Source organism: Chiloscyllium punctatum, chromosome 3, assembly GCF_047496795.1.
Source record: "Chiloscyllium punctatum isolate Juve2018m chromosome 3, sChiPun1.3, whole genome shotgun sequence".
NCBI lineage: Eukaryota > Metazoa > Chordata > Chondrichthyes > Orectolobiformes > Hemiscylliidae > Chiloscyllium > Chiloscyllium punctatum.
The window spans coordinates 14,799,556-14,816,478 of NC_092741.1; the positions used below are offsets into that span (position 1 = coordinate 14,799,556).

At 42.5% G+C, this 16,923-nt stretch overlaps 1 protein-coding gene across 1 annotated transcript in view; it reads left to right on the forward strand.

Annotated features, from left to right (window-relative positions):
* The window catches only part of LOC140453953 (dynein axonemal heavy chain 8-like), a 1,210,036-nt gene that overhangs the window by 283,719 nt on the left and 909,394 nt on the right, over positions 1-16,923 (forward strand). The window lies entirely within an intron of this gene.

Sequence of the window (16,923 nt, forward strand, 5' to 3'; positions counted from 1 at the left end):
ATATCACCTTGTCTTTCAACATCAAAGATTGAGATGATCCTATATCTCTTAATATTGTAACCTCTTTACTTGCTGCTCCTAGTCTATGCAGGTAAACTTTACCTTTGCAGTTATATGGTTTAAGATCTGGCACTTCTTCCTTAACCAACCTCTGATCAGATTGTACATTCAGGTTCAGCTTTCTAGTCTCCACTGTGCTTTCCATTACCATTCCAACAAAATTCACTGCCTTATCCTGTTTTCCTACATTTGGCTTCCCTTTTTTTAATCCACCAACACTGTGATTTCATGTGACCTACTTTATCACAGTGAAAATTCCAGAGCTTTTTAACTTCTCTTTGCCCATCAAGGGTTTCCTTTTTACCCTGTGGTAAGCTATCCTTATGATCTTCACTGAGAACTATTTCTATCCCTCATAGATTGAAAGTAATTTTGGATGCCAAACTTTGATTTATGGACCAACTTGTAATCATCAGCCATTTTAGCTGCTAATCACGTCATTTTAACTCTCTGCTCTTCCACATGAGTTCTCAGTACGTCAGAAAGTGAATTTTTGAACTCCCCTGAAAAAATCATCTCTTGAAGATATGTACTTATCCACCCCTCAAAATTACTTTGTTTGATCATTTCAAACTCAGTGTATGTTTGCCCAGGGTCCCTCCTTAGATTCCCCAAATGTTGTCTGGTGGCTTCTGGCACAAGCTCATGTACACTTAAGATGGCTTTCTTCATATCCTCATGCACCCCAGATACCTCCTCTGATATTGATGTGAATACCTCATTAGCTCTGCCTACAAGTATTGTTTGGATCAACAAAACCCACATGGTCACTGGTCACCGCATTTGTTTAATGCTTTCAAATGAGATGAAAAAGGCTTCCACATCCTTCTCATCAAATTTAGGTGATGCTTGAATATATTTAGTCAGTTTCTCACTCGGCCTTTGGCTACCATGGGTTTGCTTATGCCCATACTCTTTCTCACCAACCTTACCTTCAGTCTTCATCTCCATCCTTTTAAGCTGACTTTCCTATCTAAGTGCTAATTTCTGAAGTTCAAACTCCCTCTCTTTTTTCCTTTCTTCCCTCTCCTTTTCTGTCTCTTCTCTCTCTCTTTCTTTCCCTCTTCCTCTCTCTTCTCTCTTGCTTTCTCTTTTTTTTTGTTCTGCTAAAATAATTCCTTCCCTTTCTCTTTCCTCTATTCTTAATCATAATTAAAACCATTTCATTTCTGTTGCCCTTTCCTTGTCTTTGGTCTCTAACTCAAGCTTCTTCATTTTCAATTGACATTTCCAGCAAATTTAAATGCTGATCTATTGCTGTAATTATCTATCCTTTCCTAATGGAAGTAGACACTTCAACCCCAGCTTGTGTGCTAATTCCAGCAGCTTGACCTTAATCATCTTTTGCAAAACCCCCAAAATCTTCTACCACAGAAAATTCTTCGTGACTGAAAGATCCATTGCTATCCCAAGCACTGCTTAAATGAACTGAAATAACGCCCAGAACAAAAGACACTAACACCTACCACTTACTACCTCAGAATCCAGAAACCCTAATCCCAGTCGGAACTATAAAACAAATCCCGCAAAAAGCCCCCAATCTGTTATGGACCAGGCCAGACCCCCTCAAAACATTTGGAGAAAGTAGCCTGAACCATAACTTTGCTCGTTGTTTTAAGGAGATGTACAGTGGGTATTCCAGGAGTGAAGCAGCTGGCCTAACCACTTAGTTTTAAACCAAATAGAATTTATTTGTTAGACTACAGAATGAAACACAAACAATAGAGAAGCAAATACCTAAAAACTTAACCTATTCAAAAACCCAACCGGTTATCCCAGCTCAATGATGCTCTTCCAATGATGCTCTTGCCAACTATCCCCATTAACACCCCTCCCCCCACTTTGCAAAAAAGGCAAAATCAATCATAGGTTCTTACAGGAGAGAGAGAAATGGCCGGGAGATTCAGATGGAACACCTTCTTCCGTATAGCTGTTTCTTGGGCCAGTAGCCTCAAAACTGACTGACTTCTTTCACTGAATAGCCAAACTGCTAAAACCAAACCTAACGAGAGAAAGGCAGAGCTTGGTGAACTGGCCACTTACCTTTTATTGCACAAGCTTTTTTTTTAATTTGAAAGCATTCTCAAGTAGTGAAACCCAGACTTTTCAGACTCACTGCTTTTACGACCTCTCTGAAAAAGAAACCAAGGACAGCATAACCGTGTTAAAGGAGCAGCAGCTTCACACCTCTGCTTCCTTCCAACAAGCCAGAACACCCTGGATTCCATGCGATCTAATCTTCCAGAGCAGCCTACCATGTGGAACCTTATCAAAGGCCTTATGAAAACCATATAGACTACGTCTACCCTCCTGCCTTCACCAACCTTCCTGGTCACTTCATCAAAGAACTCTAACAAATTTGTGAGGCATGTTCTTCCACTCACAAAAGCCCTATTATTTCCTTATCTATATGAATTAACTCTGTGATCTGCCTGTATTGATCGCAAGACAAAGCTTTTCACTGTGTCTCGGTACACGTGACAATAAATTTAGTTCAAATTCAAATCTAATCCTGTCTTTCTAAATGCATGTGTACGTTATCCCTCAGAACCTTCTCAAGTAACTTACCTACCTCAGATGTTAAGCTGACTGCTCTATAGTTCACAGGTGTTTCTTTGCAGCCTTTCTTGAATAAGGGCACAACATTTACTAACCTCCAGTCTTCCCAGGCCTCACCTGTGGCTAATGATGATGTAGAAATATCAACCAGGGCCCCTGCAATTTCTTTTCTAGCCTTTTGCAGTGTTTTTAGAAGTATCTAATCAGGACCAGGATATTTATCCACTTTCATACATTCTAATACATCCAACACCTCCTTTACTGTGATATGGATTGTCCCCAAGATGTCTGCATCAACTTTCCCAAGTTCGAAAGTCTTCATGTCTTTCTCCATGGTTAACACAGAACTTCACCCATCTCCTGCACTTCTATGCATTCATGTCCATTTTGGTCCTTGAGCGGCCCTATTGTCTATCTAATTACTATTTTTCCTTTAGTATACTTAAAGTACCTCTTTGGATTCACCCTAATCTCCTCAGCCAAGGCTAGCTCATGCCCCCTTTCTGCCCTCCTGATTTCCTTTTTCAGTTAACTCCCATACTCTCTGTGTACCTCCAAGATTTCCTTGATCCCACCTGCCTGTACCTGAGCCGTGCCTCCTTGTTTCTGGTCAAAGCCTCAATATCTCTTACTTTCTAGGTTCCTTATTCCTGCCAAACTTATCCTACATTCTCTGCAGGAACATATAGAACTTGAACTCTGAGTATCTCAGCTTTAAAGGCCTCTCACTTGCCAGAGGACCCTTTGCCTGCAAACAAACTAATCCAATCAACCCCTACAAACTCCTGTTTAATTCCATCAAAATTCGCCTTACCCTAATTTAGATCTTGAGCCTGTGGATCAGTTTTGTCCCTCTCCCAAAACTATTTTAAAATAAATAGAGCTATGGTCACTGGTCACAAAGTGCTCCCCACTGTCACCTCAGTCACCTTTCCTGCCATATTTCCCAAGAGTAGGTCATGTATTGCCCCTTGCTGAATAGGACCCTCTATATACTGCTTAAGGAAACTTTCCTGAACACACTTGACAAATTCCACCCCACTGAAGCCCTTAACGCTCTGGCTGTCCTTGCCTGTGTTAACAAAATTAAAATCACCTACTATGACAACCCTATTGCTCCTGCTAGTTTCCCCAATCTCCCTGCATATTTGTTCCTCTAATTCCTGTTGACTATTTAGGGGCCAATAGTACAACCCCAATAAGTTCACCATTCCTTCTTATTTCTTAGCTCCACCCACAAAGCCTCACTGGATGATCCCTCAGTTATTCCATCTCTGATAATTGCTGTGAAACTTGCATTAATCAAAAATGCAATTTCCCCTTCACCTCTGTCCTGCCTAAAGCACTTGTACCCTGGCACATTAAGCTGTTAATCCTGTCCTTCCCTTAACCATGTTTCTGTAATATCGTAGTCACACCTACCTGCCCTTACCTGTTAGTCCTCTTGTATTGAAATAAATGCAATTTAAAACAACAGGCATTCCTTGCCCCCGTTACGTCCCAGCCTGACCTATCTTTTCAACTTAACATTTCTGATTACTGTATCTCCTTCCAGCCTCAACTTGCCTCCCTTCTGTTGAAGATTCCAAACCCCTGCCAATCCAGTTTAAAACTTCCCTTGCAGCACTAACAAACCTGGCCACCAAAATGTTGGTCCCCTTCCAGTTCAGGTGCAACCTGTGCCTCTTGAACAGGTCACCTCTGCCCCAGAAAAAATTCCAATGATCTAAAAATCTGAATTCCTGTTGTTGCACCAATTCTGTAGCCGTGCATTCATCCTCTTGTTCTTACCCTCACTTGCACTTGCCACTGGAAGTAATCCGGAGATTATCACCAACTAAATCTTGCAGGTATTCCACAGTATGACCTACTAATTTTCATATCATCCACAAACTCACTGTTCAACCTTTTTCCATTCAAGTCTAAATCATTTATATACCACAAACAGCAAAGGCCCCAACACTGATCCCTGCAGAGCACCACTAGATGCAGACTTCCAATCACAAAACAAATTGCTGTACAATCACCCTCTGCTTCCTGACACTCAAAGTATTCTGGATCAATTTAGCTAAATTTCCTTGCATCCCATTGGGTCTTGCCTTTGCTATCAATTTTACATATGAAACCTTATCAAAAGTCTTGCTGAGGTCTATGCAGGGTATATCAAATGCATTGCCCTTATTGACATACTCTATGAAAATTTCAATCAAGTTGGTCAAGCATGACCTCCCTTTAACAAACTCAATACTGATTGTCTTTGATTGGTCCCTTCCTCTCCAAGTGCAGATTTACTCTATCCCTCAGAATTGCTTCCAGTAGTTTACCTTTTCCCTGAGGTTAGGCTAACTGGCCTGTGGTTTTCCAGCTTGTCCTGTCATCCCTTCTTGAATAATGATGCCTCATTGGCTGTTCTTTAGTCCTCTGACACCTCTCCTGTGGCCACAGAGAAATTGAAAATTCTTGCAGCACACCTGCTATCTCCTCCCCTATTTCACTTGATACCTTGAGATATATTTCATCTAGCTCTGAGGTTTGTCTACTTTTAAGTTTGCCACACCAATAAAAACATCTTTATTCTTATATGCTATGTTTTGGTTTATCCAAAACATTTCTGGTCAGTGGTAACCCCCAGGATGGTGATTGTTGATAAAATGCGGCCTTGATTTCAAGGAGTATTATTCTCACCTCAACTTACATAGGAACCCCACCATCTGCAAGTTCCCCTCCAAGCCACTAAACATTCTTACTTGGAAATATGTCACCATATCAAAATCACTGACAAAATCCTGGAGTTCCCTCCCTAACAACATTGTATGACTATCTAAAGAACATAGATTACAGTGAGTCAAGAAGGCAACTCTCCAACGGCTTGACAAGGGCAACTGTGGATGGGCAATATGTGACACTCCCAAATCCTATGAATTATTTTTTTAAAAACCCTGTCTGGTTTTCCTTTAACTTATGTTATGCATCAACTTTTCTGCACTGTAGATGCACCTTAGTGATTCTAGCTACTGTTTGAGCTCTGAAAGCTGTCATCGAAGAGTTTGGTGCTGGAAAAGCACAGCCAGTCAAGCAGCATCCGAGGAACAGGAGAATTGACATTTTGGGCATAAGCCCTTCATCGGGAAGCTTTCTTTGACTCTGATTTCCAGCATCTGCAGTCCTCATTTGCTCCTATGAAAGCTGTAGTTCAAGCTTGTACAGCAGGTGACACCTCCTGTATGTGGGAAGTGTCTTTTATTTTACTTCAAAAATATAATTAATTCATAAAATTCTCTATATATGCACATTGTCCCAAAAGCAGTTCAGTTCTGTACAGTTGAATATCAAGTAAATAAACAAAACATTGGACTTTGACTCTTTCCAAAAAACCCAAGGCCTCTCACACGCATAGTACTAATATTTATATATATCTGAGGCATTAGGAGGGTCCGATAACTGAATAGATGCCCATTTACCTTCAGCAGGAAGACCTCAGACATTGGTTTTTCCCTAGTGTGCCTTGGCGGTAGTTGCCCAAGCTTTAGTGCGTCCCTCAGACCGTGTCCTTGACCTGGAATGCGTGAGCATGCAACACTCAGTCGAGGTCAACTTCTTGTTCTGGAAGACCAGCAAGCTTTGAGTAGACCAAAGAGCACCTTTCACCGAATTGATGGTCCTCCAAACACAGTTGATGTGTGTCTCTCTGTGTGTCCCAGGGAACAGAAAAAGTATATTTCAAAAGGAGATATGTGACAGTCTCAATGCACTCCTCTTCCGGCCTCCCCAACCTTCCACAGCCACTTACAGGGCAGCATGCAGTGGTGGAGACCAACCGGACGTACATGAAGGATCTCACAAGTAGTGCCCTTCTTACCACCAGCCAAGTGATGACTTGGTACTTGTTAGAAAGTCTGGTGATAAGGCATTCTGCCAAATGACTGACAGTCTGCTCAGGGAACCGTGTAACAGCGTCCACCCTCCTTTTCCATCAGAGTTTCAAGGATGCTGTGTGCAGACCTCTTGCTGATGGACTGGTGGTCAAAGGTGCTTTGCTTTGCAAATGTCTTGAAAGTGATACAGAATGGTCCAACTACCTGCAGTGTTCTGCAGTAGCGAGGCCAGTCACATCCTTCACATCACGTGGGGACAGATAGAACCTCAGTACGTGGTGATATTTCGTGTTTGTGTACTGAGAGTCAATGCACAGTTTGATGCAGTTGCACACAAAGGTGGCCATTAGGATCAAGGCAACACTGGGTACGTTCCTTGACCAACACCCTCCCCCCACCCCGACTCCCAACCAGAGTTTTGTTCATGGAGTCCCTGCAGAACTGGTTTATCTTGGGCTTCCACAATGGAGAGGGAGCAGTGCTCCCAAAAGATTAGTTTCTGCCTCATTTTGGCAAAAGGCTCCTCCCAAGATTTTGTGCATGCCCTGGCCCCTCCGAACCATATTCCGAACTCCTTCAGGTAATCTGTCCTGATGGTGAAGGGAATGAAGGTTTGGTCAGCCCAGTTCCTAAAGAACATGGCCAAACTCTTGTCTCGATTACCTTGGCTCTCGAGGCCAGGTCAAACTGGTTGCACATGGTCTGAGTTTACACACTGAAGGTGGATCCGAGCAGAAAATGACAACATCATCCATGTATAGTGAAGCTTTGGCCTGTAGGCCTCCACTGCCTGGAATAGTCACTCCTCCCAGGATTGCATCCTTTCTGATGGACTCAGCAAAGGGCTCTGTATAACACACAAACAAGGCAGGAGAGAGTGGGCAGCCTTGCCTGACTCCGAATCTGATTGGGAAGCTTTCTGATTCCCATCCATTGATTGAAACTGCATTAACAATGTTGGTGTAGAGTACTCAGACCCAATGGCAGATTCTCTTCCCAAAGCCTATTTTGGACAGTATGTCCCACATGTAAGTGTGCAATATCCTATCGAAGTCCTTCTGATGAAGCAGGCATCCACCCCTCTGTCATGCATGTAGGCAATCATATTCCTGAGGAGCGCAAGGATCTCAGAATTCATCCTGCCCAATACAGCGCAGGTTTGGTTAGGGAGAATCACCAATCACAGAGCAGACCTGACCTCGTTGATGAGGACCTTAGACAGGATATCTTAGTCTGTATTCACGAAAGATAATGGCAGCCAATTTCTAATTTCTTTCTTCTCCCCCTTCCATTTGTAAATGTAGGTGATGATGTCTTTCCTCACGGATTTGCTCATAGTCCCTGCCAGAAGCATACTGTTGTGCACCTGCAGCAGGTCCTGGCCAATCAAGTCTGCTTCTGGGAATTTCATTCTTTTCTAAGGACTGGAGGGCCTTGGTCAGCTCATCCAGAAATATTGACTGGTCCAGTCTGTCACACATGCTGTCATCTAGGACCTCCGTGATAAACAACAGGAACGAGTGGGAGGCCATGCTATCTGTCGGCTTTGTGTTATACAAACTGGCATAAAAGCGTTTATTGATCCTCAGGCTGTCAGACTGTGATGATCCTGCCAAGCCATCTTCTTCCTTCAGGCCGCTGAGCACAGAGCTCTCCTTGTGCACCTTCTGGAAGAAAAAATTGCAACATCTCATCTTGCTCCACGTTGTGGGAGACTATCATGGAAGCCTCTGAGGCACAGAGCAAGACTTGCTGACTCTTCACCTCTTTGAAATCTTCTGTGACATTGACCCCCATCATCTACAGCAGAAGTAGGTTCTGCATACTTTCTGGAGATTGGACAGTTTTGCCTGCCTCTCTCCGACCTTCTGAACACCTTTGAGGATGAAGAACCTGTTGATGTTCCTTTGACTGTTTTCTAATATTCCATTGGATACTCAAAGATAGGCTTTACAGTTCTCCAACCTGTGTAATCTCTTTTGAGCTCCTCACTGTTTTATGGGGTCAACAATTTCACATTGATCTTCCATATTCCTAATCAGCTGCTGGCTAACAGTTGGCCAGCAGGAGGCAGAAATGAGAAGAACACCAGTTATTCGACCAAAAACATATGGGACGCCAACAGGAAATCTATTACTTGTCTAGTCGCAGCCAGGTGAATTTATTCTGTGCTCCACCTGCAGGGGTGCTGAAAATGTGCAGCTTGGCAATACTAACTGTTCCCATCAGGAGTCTGGATGTGGACTCCAATTTATTGTCAGCCTCCCGATCGTCCATCCGCAATGAAGATGCAGTTGAAGCCTCCAGCCAGAATGAGCGGCCTGGACATCACTAGATCAGTGGGAGCTTCTGCAGGATGGCCAGCAGTTCACTCTTCACGGGTTAATTAGTCTCAGCAGAACTTTTCCTTACATAATGTCTGCTATGAGGAGGAGCCTGCCTACCACCTCTTTAACTTAGGGAATAGTGAATTTGCCTCCTCGCAGCAGGATACTCAGACCGGAGGAACGGCTATTGTGTCCCCCTTGACCAAATTAAAGACCCATGGGTCCATAAACTTGACTATCTCTAATAGCTGCTGAAGTGTGGTATCCCAGATCCTGCAGAAAGAGAAGATCTGCTTTGACATTGGCCAGGTAAGCCAACGTGGAAACACGTTGTACAATAGATTTATCCCAATGCACATTAATGCTGGCAATTTTAACACCCATTTTAATAGTTTATAGAATACCCCAATGTCCATTCTGCTGCAGTCTTGTCACTCGGTGACTCTCTGCATCCCCATGGTGTGGGTGAATTATTGGACAACTATCCACACTGAGGTAGCTTTCTTTCTGAAAGGATTTCCCTGCTCCATTGACATTTGGGCTTGAATGAAGCCAGCAGGGTCCAGTTCTGAGTGTGAGAGAGGGACTGTCAGACTGTCCCTTATCTCTATTGCCCAGAGATGTGCAGTGGTGGGTATCCCTTGGTTGCCAATGGCTGGAGTTGGGCTTCACTGGACTCCTTGTGACATTTGGTGTTTCTGGGTTGTGGCACGCACCTCTCCTTCACCCCATGGTACTTTGTCTCTTATTTTGTTGATGCTCAGCCCTCTACATGTCTTCATCATCCGAGAAACTGCTGGTGTAGCCATCATGCAGCTGCCTCTTTCCTTATTGCTGTGCTTCTTTGTTGGCCTGACGTATCTTTCTTTGCCAGTATCCACTCACCTGCCTCCTTCGTTTCCTCCTCCATTGACTCTGTCTGGTCAGGTGGAGGTTGGGTCAATTATGCATCCGCATTAGTTACCTTTTTCTGATCTTTGGCCTGTCCCCCCTTTCTGGATTCCCCTTGGAAGTATCCATGATCTTCTTTATGCCACAGGATAGCTTGACCAAATTGGTCTTCCATACCATTAGCTTACTTTCAACTTATTTCAAATTCACTTAGTTTATTCTTATTTTTGTCCTGTTTACTCTAAACTGAAGATTAGTAAAGGTAGAAGTTCCTGCTCCTTACCACAAATTAGCTCCCTCTGCGGTGCCTGTGAATTCTTAAGCCTCTTATGCAAGGCTGGAAATTTCCTTTCTTTTTAATTAATATAGTTGAAACACAATCCCTATTTGCAGCTGTTCTTAGAGTTATGCAGCACCTTTGGTCCAACCAGTCCAAAACATTAACCCAAACTAAATTAGTCCCATCTGCTTGTTCCTGGCCCATATCCGTCTAAACCTTTCCTATTCATGTAGTTTCAAGTGTTACAAATGTACCGACATGCGTCACTTCCTCAGGAAGTTGAATTGAATTGCATTGGATTTATTGTCACGAGTACAGAGACACAGTGAAAAGCTTTGTCTTGCAAGCAATACAGGCTAATCGCATAGTTAAATGGCACAGATAAGAAAATAATAGGTAAACAGTGGCAAAAATCAAAACATGGATATAGGTGAATGCTAAGAATTTGTGAGGCCATTCAGTATTCTAACAGTAGGGTAGAAACTGTGTTCAAAACCGGCTGGTGTCTGTGTTCAGGCTTCTGTACCTTCTCTCTGATGGTAAAGGTTGTAGAAAAGCGTTGCCAGGGTGGGATGGATCTTTGAGAATACTGGCGGCCTTTCCTTGACAGCAAGCCTGGTAGATGGATCCTATAAATGGGAGGTTGGCCTTTGTGATTATCCAGGCCGAGTTCACCACTCTCTGACCTTGAATGGTACAGTTGCCATACCAGGTAGTGATACATTCTGACAGAATGCTCTAAATGGCGCATCTATAAATGTTCGCAAGGGTATTTGCCGTCATGTCAAATTTCCTCAGCTGCCTGAGGAAGAAGAGACATTGTTGGGCCTTCCAGTGGAAGTTACAGGAAGAGGCCAAGAAAGCTTGTTGATGACCACTCCCGAGAGCTTGACACACTCCACTGGTTCCACCTATATGCTAATGTGTAGGGGGACATGAGTAACATCCCGTCGAAAGTCAACAATGAGTTCCTTGGTTTTGCTGGTATTGAGAGCTAGGTGTTTCTCAGAGCACCATTTTTCCAGGTCATCCACCTTCTGTCTGTAGTCTGTTTCATCGCCATCTGAGATTCAACTGACTATGGTGGGGTCAGCAGCGAATTTGTAAATGACATTAGTTGGTATGTTGTGACGCAGTCACGGGTATACAGTGATACAATAGGGGGCTGAGTATGCATCCCTGGGAGACTTCAGTGTTGAGTGTTAGTGAGGATGAAATATTGTCCTCAATCTTCACTGATTGTGGCGTGTGGGTCAGGAAACTGAGGATCCAGTTGCAGAGTCGTGCTTAATCGGAGATCACTAAGTTTAGTAATCAGTCTTGAGGGGATAATTGTGTTGAAAGCTGAACTGCAGTCAATGAGTAGGATTCTTACGTAGCTGTTCTTGGTGACACTCCTCACCAAGGAGTGAAGGTAGAGGTGTGAAGGGCAAGTGATATGGCATATGATGTGGATCTGTTGGTCCGATAGGCAAATTGGAGTGGGTTAAGAGTAGTGGGGAGGCTGGAGTTGATTAATGCCATGACCAGCCTTTCAAAGCACTTCATGACCACTGAAGTTAGGACCACTGGGTGGTATTCATTGAGACATGCTGCATGAGCCTTCTTAGGTACAGAGATGATGTTGGCTCTCTTGAAACAGGCAGGGACAATGGCCTGCTTAGGGAGAGGTTGAAGATGTCTGAGAAGACCTCTCCCAATGGATCTGCTCATGCTCTGAGTACACAGCCTGGTACTCTGCCTGGTCCCATTGCTTTCCTTGGTTTCACATGAAGGAAAACTGATCTGACCTCTGATGCAGTGACTGTTGGGATAGGTTCTTCAGGAATTGTCGGAATATGTATTACCTCTCCGCCGCAATTCTGCTCAAAGCTAGCATAGAAGACGTTGAGACAATCTGGATCTGATATCTTGCACTGACTCTTTTTAGAGCCTGTGATGTCATTCACTCCTTGCCATATCTGGGTCTCTAGTTTGGATCGGTATTGGTCCTTGGCTGTCTTAATGGCTCTGCGAAGGTCATACTTGGATTCCTTACATTTGAATGGGTCTCCTGATCTGAAGGCCTCACTCCTCATTCAGGGTTTCCTGTTGGGAAACACCCGGATTGACTTCTTCGATATGCACTTCTCCACACACATCCTGATAAACTCTGTGACAGTGGTGGTGTACTTGTCCGAGGTACCTGTGAACTGTTTGAACATGGCCCAATCAGCCAATTCCAGATAGCACTGGAGTTGATCCTCTGCCTCCTCTGACCAGCATTGGACCTGTATTAGTGAGGGGGTCTACTGCTTGAGCTTTTGCCTATAAGCCAGGAGAAGAAACACAGCATTGTGGTCAGAGTTCCCGAAATGAGAGTGGGGGATGGAGTGGTAGGCATCTTTCACAGTTGTGTACCAGTGGTCTAAAATGTTCAGACCCCTGGTGGGGCAAGTAAAGTTCATTCACATGCAAACCACCCTCTGCATAAAATGTGTGCCCATAATGACTTCTTAAAAAAACTTTCTCTTCTCACCTTAAAGATGTGGCCATAGTCTTGAAATCCTCCATCCTAGAGAAAGGACACCTGCCATTAACCCTATTTATATTCTTCATGATTTTATAAACTTATATAAGGTCACCTCTCAACCTCCTATACTCCAGTGAAGAAAGCCCCAGCCTATCCCGCTGTTTCTTACAACTCCAATCTTTCATATCCAGCAACATCATGGCAAATCTCTTCTGAACCCAGTCCAGCTTAATAACATCCTTTCTATAACTGGTCGACCAGAATTGGAGACAGCATTCCAGAAGAAATCTCACCAATGTCCTATGCAACCTCAACAATTCTTCCTCACTCCTATACTCAAAGAACCTAGCAATGAAAGCAAGCATGCTAAATGCCTTTATATATCCCTGTATATCTGTAATGCACACTTCAAAGAAATATGTATCTGAATCTCTATGTCCCTCTGTTTTAGAAAATTACCCGAGACCGTACCATTAATTGTATAAGTCCTATCCCTGTTTGTTGTACTGAATTGCAATACCTCACATTTATCCATCTGCCATTTTTCAGCCCATTAACCTATTTTATCAAGGTCCCTTTTTAATCTTAGGAAACCTTGTTCATTGTCTACTATGCTACCAATTTTGGTGTCGTCCGCAATCTTACTAACCATGCTTCCTCTATGGATGTAGGTATGCCCGCTGAGCTGGAAGGTTCAGTTTCAGACGTTTTGTCACCATACTAGGTAACATCTTCAGTGAGCCTCCGGGGGTAGCACTGCTGATGCTTCCTGCTTTCTATTTATAGAAGAACCTCAACCTGAGCCAAAAATCTTCTCAAAACTCACTAATGCCTCCTATATTCTCATCGAAATCATTTATATAAATGACAAACAAAAGATGACCCAGAACAGATTCCTGTGGAACACCACTGGTCACAGGCCTCCAGTCCAAAAAACAACCTTCCACCATCACTCTCTGTGTACAACCATTTCACCAATTATCTATCCAATTGGCAAGCTCACCCTGAATCCCATGTGATCTAATTTTACTAATTAGTCTACCATATGGAGCCTTGTCAAAGGTTTTCCTAAAGTCTAAGTAATCAACATCTACTGCTCTGCCCTCATAATCTTTTTAGTAACTTCCTCAGAAAGGTTTGTGAGACACGATTTTCCTCACACAAAACCATTTTGACTATCTATCCCTAATCAATTTTTGATTTTCTAAATGTCCATAAATCCTATGTTTTAAACACACCTTCAATAATTTACCCGCAATTGAAGTCAGACTCACAGACCTATAGTTCCCCAATTTCTTATTACAAGCTTTCTGAAACAGAGGTGTACAACATTAGCCACCCTCTAGTCATCAGGCACCTCACCTGTGGTTATAGATGTTGCAAATATTTCTGCAAGAGGGCTTGCAATTCCTCGCTTACTTCCCAAAATAGTCTGGGATACATTAGATAAGGTCCCGAAAGATAATCCACCTTTATATTCTCAAAGACCTCCAGAACTTGTTCTTCTGTAATGTGAGCTGTTTTTAAAGCATTAAAATTTATTTCTGTGTTCTCGAGCCTCCATTTCTTTCTCCACAGTAAAAACTATTACTTAATATTCACTTAGTATCTCTTCTATCTCCTGGCATTCAGCACAAAGGTGACCTCCTTGATCTTTAAGGGGCCCAACTCTCTTTCTAGTTCCCCTCTTACTCAGTGTACTCACAGAACTTTTTTGAATTATCCTTATCTTATCTGCCAATTCTATTCCATATCCCCTTTTTGCCTTCATGATTTCTTTCTTAAGAATGCCCCTGCACTCTTTACATTGAACACAAGATACAATTGAACCAATTTGTCTATATCTAAAATAGGATTCACTTTTATTCTTGACTAGAACCCCAATACCTTTATTCATCCATAGTTCCTTAATCTTACCAGCCATACTCTTCACTTGAACAGGAGAAAGTGAGGACTGCAGATGCTGGAGATCAGAGTCGGGACTGTGGTGCTCCTTGGATGCTGCCTGACCAGCTGTGCTTTTTGAGCACCCCACTCCCGACTCTTCGTACTAACAGGAACATTAATGCCTCTGAACTCTCATCACACTCTTGAAAACCTCCCAATTGTCAGACATCCTTCTACCTGCCAACAGTCTACTCCAATCAACTTTTGAAAGTTCTTATGCCATCAAAATTTATCTTACTGCAATTAAAAACTTTTACGAAAAGCTTATCCATTTCCATAAATATTTTCAAACCAGTAAAATTGTGCTCGCTAGACTCAGTGTTTTCTTACTTCAGTCGCCTGCCCTCCCTTATTTTTCAAAAGGAGGTCAAGTTTTGTTCCTTCTCTCGAAGGAACATCCACTTGTAGATGAAAATTTTCTTGAATACATTTGACAAATTCTTCACCATCCAAACTTTTAACATTATTGTAGCACCAATCAATGCTTAGAAAATTAAAATCCACTATATTACAAGTTTGTTATACTTAAATATATCTGAGATCTCCCAGCATATTTCTCGATGCACCTCTATTATCCTAGTTCACACTGCACCCTGCATTACCGCTTTGTCTGATTATCTATTACCACTTTTCCACCACCTCCCTTTACAATTCAGTAGGAAAAGTTTAAATCAGAAATTAACTTCAAAATGTTGGTTCTGTGGAAAGGTTACTAGAACCCCAACATTAACTCTGATTTGTCTCCACAGATGCTGCCAGACCGGCTGAGCTTTTCTAGCAATTTTTTAATCTTGTTTTGATTTATAGCATCTGCAATTCTTTTGGTTTTTACAAAATATTGGTATTTGGAGTGATCTGCATCTCATGTGAGTTGCAGAACATCAGCATATATCTAGAAGTGCCAATGATATAATTACAAATAGGTCTTAGCAAATTTTGAGAAGATTTGTAGCTCAGTTTGAGATTCTAGATGTAAGTTTGCTCACTGAGCGAGAAGGTAATTTTCAGACATTTCGTCACCATACTAGGTAACATCATCAGTGAGCCTCTGGTGAAGCATTGATGTTATGACCCGCTTTCTATTTGTATTTAGGTTTCCTTGGATTGATTATGTCATTTCCTGTGGCGATGTAATTTCCTGTTTTTTCTTGGGGGCGGGAAATAGGGCCGAGGTCGATCTGTTTGTTGATAGAGTTCTGGTTGGAATGCCAAGCTTCTAGGAATTCTCCTGCGTGTCTCTGTTTCGCTTGTCCGAGGAAGGATATGTTGTCCCAGTTGAAGTAGCGTCCTTCCTCATCTGTACGTAAGGATGCTAGTGAGATTGGGTCATGTCTTTTTGTGGCTAGTTGATGTTCATGTATCCCGGTGGCTAGTTTTCAGTCTTTTTGTCCAATGTAGTGTTTGTTACAGTACTTGCAAGGTATTTTGTAAATGACGTTCGCTTTGATTGTTGTCTGAATAAGGTCTTTTAAGTTCATTAGCTGCTGTTTGTGGGTTTGTGGGCTACCATGATGCCAAGAGATCTGAGTAGTCTGGCAGATATTTCTGAGATATCTTTGATGTAGGGGAGAGTGGCTAGGGTTTCTGCATGCATTTACTTTTTGCTTGTTTGGGTTTATTGCTGAGAGTTTGGCGATCTGTGTTCTTTGGGTACCCGTTCTTTTTGAATATGCTGTATTGGTGATTTTCCTCTGCTCTTTGTGGTTCCTCTGTGCTGCTGTTTATGGTGGCTCATTGAAATAATGTTCTAGTGCAGCTTTGTTTGTGAGTGTTGGGATGATCAAGACCATCAATACTATCCTGACTGGAATAAAATTCACAAAAGAGGAGGCAAACAAGAACAAACTGCCATTTTTAGATGCCACAGTAGAGTGAACAGCCAATGGGGAACATCAAATCAGTGTCTACAGGAAAATAACACAAATAAACTAAATACTGAACTACAGAAACAATCATCCCAATACCCACAAATGAAGCTGCATTAGAACAATATTTCAACAAGCCACCGCTCACTGCAGCACAGAGGAACTACAAAGAGTAGAGGAAAATCACTTATACAGCATATTCAAAAAGAACAGGTACCCAAAGAACACAGACCGCCAAACTCTCAGCAATAAACAGCAGCTAATGAACTTAAAAGACCTTATTCAGACAACAAGCAAAGCAAAAATCATTTACAAAATACCTTGCAAGTACTGTAAGAAACATACATTGGACAAACAGGCCGAAAACTAGCCATCAGGATACATGAACATCAACTAGCCACAAAAAGGCATGACCCAATCTCACTAGTATCCTTACGTACAGATGAGGAAGGACGCTACTTCGACTGGGGCAACATATCCATCCTAGGACAAGCCAAATAGAGACACGCAGAAGAATTCCAAAAAGCATGGCATTCCAACAAGAACACTATTAACAAACAAATCGACTTGGACCCCATTTACTACCCCCTGAGAAAAAGAACAGGAA